Source organism: Physeter macrocephalus, chromosome 7 (genome assembly GCF_002837175.3).
Source record: "Physeter macrocephalus isolate SW-GA chromosome 7, ASM283717v5, whole genome shotgun sequence".
NCBI classification, from domain to species: domain Eukaryota; kingdom Metazoa; phylum Chordata; class Mammalia; order Artiodactyla; family Physeteridae; genus Physeter; species Physeter macrocephalus.
In genome coordinates this window covers 44,355,754-44,366,606 of record NC_041220.1, presented here as the reverse complement: position 1 = coordinate 44,366,606, position 10,853 = coordinate 44,355,754, and the positions used below count along the sequence as shown (strand labels likewise).

Genomic DNA, 10,853 nt, shown 5'->3' with positions numbered 1-10,853 from the left:
CATGGACTTGAGGATATGGGGAGGGGGAAGGGTAAGCTGTGACAAAGTGAGAGAGTGGCAGGGACATATACACACTACCAAACGTAGAATAGATAGCTAGTGGGAAGCTCCCGCATAGCACAGGGAGATCAGCTCGGTGCTTTGTGACCACCTAGAGGGGTGGGATAGGGAGGGTGGGAGGGAGGATGACGCAAGAGGGAAGAGATATGGGAACATATGTATGTCTATAACTGATTCACTTTGTTGTAAAGGAGAAACTAACACACTATTGTAAAACAGTTATACTCAAATAAAGATGTTAAAAAAAAAAAAAAAAAAGAAGATATGATTCATTTTCCCTGCTAGTGAAATTGCACCTTTTCTGATGACTTCTTATTAGTGGTTACTGCTGCTGTTTGGTGACCTTGGAAATGATAAAACATGTACATGGAATAATGCCAATTCAAAGACAATTCTGTCACCTGACACTATTCTGGGTTACAGCCCCCTGAATGTCTTTTGGGAAACTACCCCACCTTCTTTCACGCAATTTAGGTGGGATAGTCAAACTCCCTTGGCCAAGGACTGGCATATGACCTAAACCAAGCCAATCAAGTTCTCTCTGCTCAGTGTTTGTGTCTTGAGCAGAATGACATGAGTTAAAAAACAGTTGAAGTTGCCACTTTTTTCTTCCATCTAGGTGTGTGTGGTTGACTCCATTCTTCACTATGTCTTCTCTCAAGACTTTCAGGATAAAGAGATTACTGGACAAGAAACAAAAGCAGAATAATCCCATTCCTCAATGGATTCAGATGAAAACTAGTAACAAAATCACTACAGTGACAAAAGGAGATGCTGGAGAAGAACCAAGTTGTGTCTGTAAGGAACTGCACATAAGATGGCCCACGTATTTATGCTGTATCAAGGTCGCTAGCATCTTACCATAACAAGCTGAAAATGTCACCACTATCTGGGACAGTTGGATATGTTTTACTGGGAAAATAATTGTTTTTCTCTTTATTTCTATTTTTCTGTACAAGTAGGTTGGCTCAGTAATATGTGAGGCCTTTTGCTTGGGGAAAAAAAAATAAAACAATTGAAGCTGCTACAAAGGAAGGGACCAGAGGAGATGTTGTTGATACTTTTCTCTCCTTTCCAAAGTTTTGTTGTTTAGATTTTTCTGTCAATTTTGTGAGCGTCTCTGTGTATTTTCAAAAAACTACTCATTTACTTAAATTACATGAGTCAATTTCAACTATTAGCAACCAAAGAGCCTTAGTGATGCACATGTGTACAAAGAACATTTTTAGTGTCAGTAAAATTCAGATCTTTTTCCAAGTTTTTCAATTTGTGTCCAAAAAATTCAAACATGACAGAAAAAATGATTAAATTCTTTTTATGGCTAAATAATAAATAATATTCCATCATATATGTATACCACGTTCTGTTTATCCATAATTCGTTGATAAACATTTGGGTTGTTTCAAGTTTTTGACTGTTATGAATAATGCTGGTATGACTATCTGTATTCAAGCTTTTGTGTGGACCTGTTTTCAGTTCTCTTGAGTATATACCTAGGAGTAGAATGGTTGTGTCATATGGTAAGTCTATGTTTAATTTTTTGAGAAACCACCAAACTGTCTTCCAAAGTGGCTCTCAGGTCAATCTGAGTGGACAAATCAGTCTCTGAAAATGATGCTTGCAAAGGAGTTACTGGCATGTCAAGCTCTCCATGATTTATCTGACCCTAAAGGATTCCCAGATGACAGCTGTAGGGCTACTAGAGTATCTGGGTAACTTTTTGGCATCTGTCAGGAGGTACCTTACTAGTGAGAGAATGTTATACTCTGTGATTGATCAAGTTCTCAAAAACAATATTCTCTTCTTCCTTTTATTGGTAGTTCTGAACATTGATATCTTTTACTCCCCGTGGAGTCAAAAAGCACCTAAGTGTATGTGATTGCAAGTAGAAAACTAGGGGACAGAAGTCAGGTATTTGCAGTTTATCCACTTTCATTTGTACGTGAACTGTTAATATAAATGTAAGATGTAAAGCATTAATGCACGTCAAAATGTTTCCGTGAAGAAGTTTCAGCAGTTCAATTTTACAATTATAAATAAATCTACTAAATCTTAGACAACGCCAGCATTTGGATTTTTTTAAAACAAGTAAATTTTTTATTGGTGGCAACTAAATGGTGTTTATAGCATTCTTATTATACAGTAGATTCCATCCATCCACTATAGTTTTCTAACTGAGTTGTCTTACATGCAAGTACATGTTTTTAATGTTGTCCGTCTTCTGTGTTGTTCCTATAAATTTGCTATTAAAATATATTAAACTATAAAAAAGATATGAGACAATATGATTATACCTCATAATTGTTTTATAAGTTTTAATGCTATGCATTTAAGTAACCAGAAATTTGGATTACAAATAATTATATAGTTCATTTACATTTTTTAAATGGACAATTTTACTGAATGACATTCAATATTCTCTCTAACTTTAAGAGACAACAACTCTGGTATAACTTCTAGCATAACTTCAAGTACAAGGAGAAAAGTCCTCTAAACATTTTATTGTTAGATATTTTTACGTATATGTCACATCTAAATAAACTATAAACTCCTTAGTTGTGGAGGCTACAAAGCCAAGAAGTAATATAATAAAGAAAGCACAGAGTTGGGAAGATGGCTCCAGAATCTGAATTCAGAGTGTGTTTCTTACCAACTCAATAAATCTGGTCACAGCTCAAACTCTCTGTCTCTCAGGTTACTCAATGATATAAGGTATGATACCTCCCTCAAATAATTATTGGGGAATTAAATAATATAATATGTATAAAAGTCATCTTTTCATAATAGTCAGAAAATGTCTGTCCTTTCCTTTTTACTTTTTGTGAACCTAAGATCTTAGGGCAGTTTCTTGCATGGTAAATACTCAACACAAAATATTTTGAAGATGATATGGTATTCCTTTATACATTTTATAAACTAGTATATCATCACTAGTTTTTTAGTAATTATTTTCTAATATGTCCCAAAGTTATGATAAATAGTTGCTCTATTATATATATATATATATACACACACACACACATACATATATATGATTAAAGTCAATGATTCACTGCTGAAAATATACTACTTGGTGGGAAGGAAAAGATATTCATTTCCCCAACAAAACATACAAAAAAAATCTGATGGTCATTAGTGTTGGTCCCCTAATATTTTTTTTTATTCCCCTCATGAGAACATGTACTTCTTCCCTCCTGGAAGTTAAATATGGCCACGTTTCACACTCTACAATCAAAAGTGGTGTGAATCACTCCCAGGCAGAAGCTTAAAGAGCCCCCGAGCAGTTCTGCATGCATTCTTTCACTCTGTCCTGACTGCAGTGTTTTGGAGAGCAGTGGTTCCTGTGTTACTTATGCCACCTTAGGGGATGTTTGGCAAGGTCTGAAGACATTTTTTGGTTGGCACGACTGTGGAGGGTGTTACCTGCATCTAGTGAGTAGAAGACAGGTCTGCATTAAATATTCTACAGTGCACAGGACAACCTCTACCCTTCCCACCCTGAGACAACAAAAACTTTGCCAGCCCAAACTGTCAATAGTACCACCACAAAGAAACTCTAGCTTGGAGTAAGGAAGATTTGATGGTGGTTCCTAACTGTCCAAAAATGGACAAGAAGTATGAGCAAGAAATAAACCTTAGCTATTTAAGACTACTAAAAGTTTCAGATTGTGTGTTATCACAGCACAGCCTAACTTTCCCTGACACATTTATTTTGCAACTTGAGTGAAATTAGAACACAATGGGCTTTCCCAAGTAATGTTTAAATAATTTGGCTCTGATATTTCTGGATTTAATATCCTTTGAATACATGACTGCTGGGATTAAAATTGAGGTTGAAATTTTTTTAAAATGGAAAACAAATTTATCAATTCAGATTTCAAGACAGTTTAGCTTGTTTTTAGAGGGAAATGATTGTTCATGAGAAGCATCTGGTTTTAATGCCTAATGTCCTTGCTCTAAGAAACCCAACAATCCAGTCAAATGCTTGAGGGAAAAAAGAGATTATGAAATTTGCTTTTAAAAATAAAACTGCAGTTACAAGTTTATTGAAAAAAGTGAACTTCATATCACTTTTAGTTAAATAGTTTAATAATTCCTACTATTTTGTCATGAAATATTTTGATGCACATATTGAAGTAATCACAAAAAGGCTGTTTTGATTTATATTTTTAGGGAAGAAAAAGATGGAGAAAATAAGAACAAAACAAAAGTTATAAAGATGAGTTTTTTTCTATAAGAAGTAGTTCTTTTGACAAAAAGTATTACTTGTGAGACAGATGTAAAACATGCAATTTTAATTTGTTTTCAGTCACATATTTTCTCTCCTCAAGACATTTAATTTACTTTTTCATTTTATTACTTTCAAAAGTTAATATATTCACATAGTACAAATAATTAAAATGTATAAAAATATAAACTGTGAAAAGTTTCCTTCCCAGGTTGCCTACCACCTATGACCACATAGTTTGGCATAGGACTATTCATGAATGATACCACCTGTGGACATGCTTTCATACTATATCCAATCTCATCATGCTAACCACATTCACAGTAACCCTGTTATTAATTTCATATAGTTATGCATATATTCATTCTCTTATATTTTATATATGCATATTATATTAATATGCATATATAATATATGCCTATTCATATGTAATATATGCATATAAATATAGAACAAATGTAAATTAAAGTTTTTTCTTCCCTTTTTACTATTTTTCTTACACTAAGCACATCTGTTAGCTAGAACATAATCTCCATGTCCATCCACAATAAAAAGCTCTCAAAAAAGGATCAGATTGTCCTACATGCTTTAGGGAAATAAGCTGCTACCCAAAGGCTCCCATTTTCAAGTCTGCCATTCCTAGCAATATCCCTTAATTGAGTTTTGCTTCCACAACTTATCCTATTGACATTGTTACCACACCTACTTCATATTCCCTCTGTTTTGCATCTGATGATCTAATGCCTAATAATGTGTCAATGACTGATAAATGCTTTGAGCGTTACCCCTCAGAGAGAATTGTATACTGTGATTTTTTTTTTATTCTCACAGATACATTATATGAAGTTAAGTTTTAAAATGTTTAAAACATACGTTAAGCTTGGCAACTTTCATTTAAAAGAGATTTGAAAAATCCTGTGTTGGTTGATACTGGGATCATAGTATCTAAATCTCCCCTTCTAGATATCAATGAAAATGACCTTCAAAATATGGAAATAGTGGAAATATGCATTAACCTTGGAAATGAAAAATGTACCATCCATACACTAAGATGGTCAAGGTATTTCTGAATTATATAATGCATATAGGCTCATATTAGGAGCCACAGAGGACCAACTGATCATCCACACTTTTGTAAGGGCTGTACACACAGGAAATATATAAAGAAGGTCCTCAGACTACAGCAAATAAGAAAGCTTCTGCATAACAAAAGAAACAATCAGCAAAATGAAAACACAACCTACAGAATAGGAGAAAATATTTGCTAATCACATATCTGAGAGGGGTTAATATCCAACATATATAAGGAAATCATACAACTCAATAGCAAAAAAAGCAATTATATTAAAATATGGGCAAATGACTTGAACAGACATTTTTCCAAAGATGACATACAGATGGCCAACAAGTACAGGAAATGGTGCTCAACATCACTAATCATCAGGGAAATACAAATCAAAACCCCAATGAGATACCACTTCACAATTGTTAGAATGGCTAGTATCCAAAAGACAAGAGATAACAAGTATTAATGAGAATGTGGAGAAAAGGAAACCCTTGTGCACTGTTAATGGATATAAATTGGTTCAGCAACTGTGGAAGACAGTATGGAGATTCCTCAAAAAATTAAAAATAGAACTACTGTATCATCTAGGAATTCCATTTCTGTGTATATATCCAAAGGAAATAAAATCACTATCTTGAAGAGATACGTGCATTCCCGCATTCATTGCTGTATAACTCACAATGGCCAAGACATGGAAACAATCTAATTGTCCATCAATGAATGGATAAAGGAAATGTGATATATAGATCACATTTATACACACACACAAACACACACACACACAGGAATATTATTCAGGCATGAAAAAAAAAGAAAATCCTGCCATTTGCAACAACATGGATGGACCTTGAGGGCATTACGCTAAGTGAAATAAGTCAGACAGAGCAAGACAAGTGCTGCATGTTCTCACTTATATGTGGAATCTAATAAAGCCAAACTCAGAAATAGAGAGTAGAATGGTGGTTTCTGGGAGTTGAGGGTGGGGAAAATGGGGAAAAAGTTAATCAAAGGGAACAAACTGCAGCTATAAGATGAATAAGTTCTGGGGATCTAATGTACAGCATGGTGACTATAATTAACAACACTGTATTATATACTTCAAAGTTGTTAAGAGAATAAATCTTAAATGTTAAGACCACAAAAAAAGGTAATTGTTTGAGGGTATGGAAATGTCAACTAACCTTATTATGGTAATCATTTCATAATACATACATATAACAAATCATCTCACTGCATACTTTAAATTTACATGTCATATGTCAATAGTATCTCAATAAAGCTGGGGAAAAAAGGCCCTGACAAAAATACAATAATATTCTATTACTAAGATAGGTGAGGGATTTGTCATCAAAATAAACAATAGGCTACCATCTTACTGAAAGCAATGAAATGACATACAAGGAAGAAGAAAAAGTCCAACCTAAAGAATAATTTTTTAAAATCTTTCTCTATGTAGTAGATTTCCTACAAGAAATCATGTTATCAGAAAAAAATATTTATTTTTCATCTTTGGAAGATTAAAATGTGCTATCGAATGTTAGAAAATTATGAGTGAAAAAATATTTCACTTTCCTCCTTAATAATGATTTTTTTTGGTCTGTTCAACAGACATACACACTTTATCTCCAAAATCACACATCTCAAAACAAAGAAAATGTGACCTCATGAGGTCAATGAGATTTTTTTCTCCAGGTAATTTGAATTTTGAGCAGAACCACGTGGAGAGCGAACATAGTTGGAGCTGAGACATTTGATGACAATTTCTGAATTTAATTTTTCAGTGCTTAATGGTTTAGCTTGCTCTTCCATTTCCTAAATTAGCCCATGAACCTTCCAATGAGTCCCTTTTTTGCTCATTGGATTTATGGTTTCAGTTCTTAAAACAACAAATAAATGTCATTGAATTTTTATATATCAAAATCAAAACATACCCTTGATATTAGAGCAAGTAATCATGAAAAAATGAAAACAATATGAGATCTGTAAAAAAAATGCAGCAACATGAAAATCATGGGGTCAAAATTTCAAATATGATGTAGGCATTGAAAAACAACTTTATAACTGAAGAAAATCTATTTTGTAAAAAGGAAGACCATTAGAATTCTCCCAGAATTCTGAGGGTAATAAAGCAATAAAAAATAAATAATTGTTATGGACAAAATGTTTGTTTCCCCCTCGCTCAATTCATATGTTAAAGTTCTAACACCCAGTATGGCTGTATTTGGAGATGAGGCTTCTAAGGAAGTAATTAATGTTAAATAGGGTCATAAGGGTGGTGTCCTGATCCCTTAGGATTAGTGTCCTTACAAGAAGAGAAATAAGAGAACATTTTTTATCTCTTTCCCTGCACCCACTCACCAAGGAAAGACCATGTGAAGTCATAGTTAGGAGGCTGCCATTTGCAAGCCAAGAAGAGAGTCCTAACCAGCAACTAAATTTGCTAGCCTCCAGAATTGTCAGAATATAAATTTCTGTTGTTTAAGCCACCCAGCCTATGGCATTTTGTTATGTAAACCTAGGCAGACTCATAAACATAATGAAATAAAAAGAAACTACACCCAGGAAATTTAATCTACAGGGAAAATTGAAGCTTAAAGAATTCATGATAGTATAAAGCAAACAGATGCAAAATAATAATTAAAGAAATAATAGAAATATTCTTAAGCTGAAAATGAACATTAGCTTCAATATTTAAAGGGTTCACCAAGTACCAAGAAAAAATCAATGTACACATATACAAAAATAAATATTTTAATGAATAAAGAACATGTATGCAAATATCTAGAGAAAAAACTTACCTACAAAAATATAAAAAAAAAACTGCATTCAAGTGTCTACTATACAGTAATAAATGACAATAAGAATGGATTCATGTCTGCAGTATTTTGAAAAAAAATTATTGGTACTTAAGAATGCTATCTTACAATTCCTAACATTTTTGTAGGGCAATGTACTAAACAAATTGGGCTATATATTACAACTAAACACCTCAACATATTAATGGATTTACAAAATCAAGATTTATTTCTCACTCTTGTCACAATTCACCTTGGCTTGAGGAAGAAGCCCACCCTCTCTGTTCCATGTAATCACTCAGGGACACAAGTTCCTTCCATGTTTAGCCCAGAAGAGACATATCATTCCCTCACACTCCATGGACAAGAACTAGTGACATGGCCAGGCCTCAATGTAAGGGACTGGAAAATATATCTAGCTGCATGCTCAGGTAAAGGAAACACATTTGACAAACATCTAACCAGCATTATCCAATAGAACTTTTTGTAATAATGGAAATGCTCTACTGCATTGTCTAATATGGTAGGCACCAGACATATGAGTTATTTAGCTCTTGAAATGTGACTAGGATGACAGAGAAAATGAATATTTAATTTTATTTATTAGTTTTAATAAATTTAAATGTAAATAGCCACTTATGAGTGATGGCTTTCATACTGGAGAATGCAGACCACCTGCACAGGACAATAGGATATATGTTCAAAGATGTTCATTGGGCATTATTGGTAATAGTAAAAATTTGGAGACAAGACAAATATCAACTAATTTGGGAAGTTGTGATATAATCCCCTCAGCAAATGGTTAAAATATTACCTGTTGAATGTGAGTGCTTAGGTTCTGGACCAGTGGAGGCTAGAAATTTAGGAGACCTGGTAGGAAATATCAGAGTATCAAAACAGGTTGCCTCTTCTAAAACTTAGTGAGGCGCTGCAAAAAGTACCATGCTTTGGTCTAAGGCAGTAGTTCTCAAACTGTGTTCTTGAACCAGAAGCATTAGCATCAACTGGGAACTTGTTAGAAAAGGAAATTCTTCAGCCCCACCTGAGACTTCCTGAATCAGAAATTCTGGGGCTGGGGCACAGCAATCTCTGTTCAATCAGCCCTCCTGGTGATATTGCCACATGCTAAATTTTGAGAACCACTGATCTAAGGCAAAAGTTCTCAATACTAGTTGCTCATTACAATTATCAAGGGAACTTTTAAAAATAGGGTTGCCATGGCTCCATCCTCAGAGACTTTTATTTAATTGTCATGTGGTAGGGCCAAGTATTTTTAAAAGCTCTCTGGTTGATACAAATATACAAACAGAATTGAGAACTAAAACTGAGGTGACCCAAACTGAAAGCAGTAAACAAAAGAGAACACAGTTTTAGCACAAACAACTTTTTCTGCCTGTGGTCCACAACACAAAAGTGCTGAAGGTCTATCATGACTTTGTGGTTTTTTGGGGGTTTTTGGGGGTTTTTTTTTTTGTTTTTGTTGTTGTTGTTTGTTGTTGTTTTGAGGGTTTTTTCTTTTGTTTTATATTTAGTTTTTTTAAAATTGGAGTGTAGTTGATTTACAATGTTGTGTTAGTTTCTGCTGTATAGCAAAGTAAGTTAGTTATACATACACATATATCCACTCTTTTTTACATTCTATTCCCATATGTCATTACAGAGTACTGAATAGAGTTCCCAGTGCTATTCAGTAGGTTCTTATTAGTTACCTACTCTATATATAGTGGTGTGTATATGTTAATCCCAATCTCCCAATTTATCCCTCACCCACCTTTCCCCCAGTAACCACAAGTTTGTTTTCCACATCTGTGACTCAACTTCTGTTTTGTAAACAGCTTCATTTGTACCATTTCTTTAGATTCCACAAACAAGCAATATCATAGGATATTTTTCTTTCTGTGTCTGACTTACTTCACTCAGGATGACAATCTCTAGGTCCATCCATGTTGTTGCAAATGGCATTATTTTGTTCTTTTCATGGCTGAATAATATTCCATTATATATATGTACTACATCTTCTTTATCCATTCCTCCGTTGATGGACATTTAGGTTGCTTCCATGTCCTGACTATTGTAAATAGTGCTGCAATGAACATTGGGGTGTATGTATCTTTTTGAATTATGGTTTTCTCCAGGTACATGCCCAGGGGTGGAATTGCTGTATCATATGGTAGCTCTATTTTTAGATTTTTAAGGAATCTCCATACTGTTCTCCATAGTTTCTGTACCGATTTACACTCCCACCAACAGTGTAGGTGGGTTCCCTTTTCTCCACACCTTCTCCAGCATTTATTGTTTTTAGATTTTTTTTGATGATGGCCATTCTTACCAGTGTGAGGTGATATCTCATTGTAGTTTTGATTTGCATTTCTCTAATGATTAGTGATGTTGAGCATCTTTTCATGTGCCTCTTGGCCAACTGTATGCCTTCTTTGGAGAAATATCTGTTTAGATCTTCTGCCCATTTTTTTGATTGGGTCATTTGTTTTTTTGATATTGAGCTGCATGAGCTGTTTGTATATTTTGGAGACTAATCCCTTGTCAGTCACTTTGTTTGCAAATATTTTCTCCCCTTCTGTGGGTTTTCTTTACATTTTATTAATGGTTTCCTTTGCTGTGCAAAAGCTTTTAAGTTTAATTAGGTCCCATTTGTTTACTTTTGCTTTTATTTTCATTACTCTTGGAGGTGGAACAAAAAAGATCT

General features: G+C 34.1%; 1 pseudogene; it reads left to right on the top strand.

Moving 5' to 3' along the window:
- The first annotated feature begins 707 nt into the window (after positions 1-707).
- On the top strand, positions 708-862 carry LOC102982006 (60S ribosomal protein L39-like; annotated as a pseudogene).
- Positions 863-10,853: the final 9,991 nt, after the last annotated feature.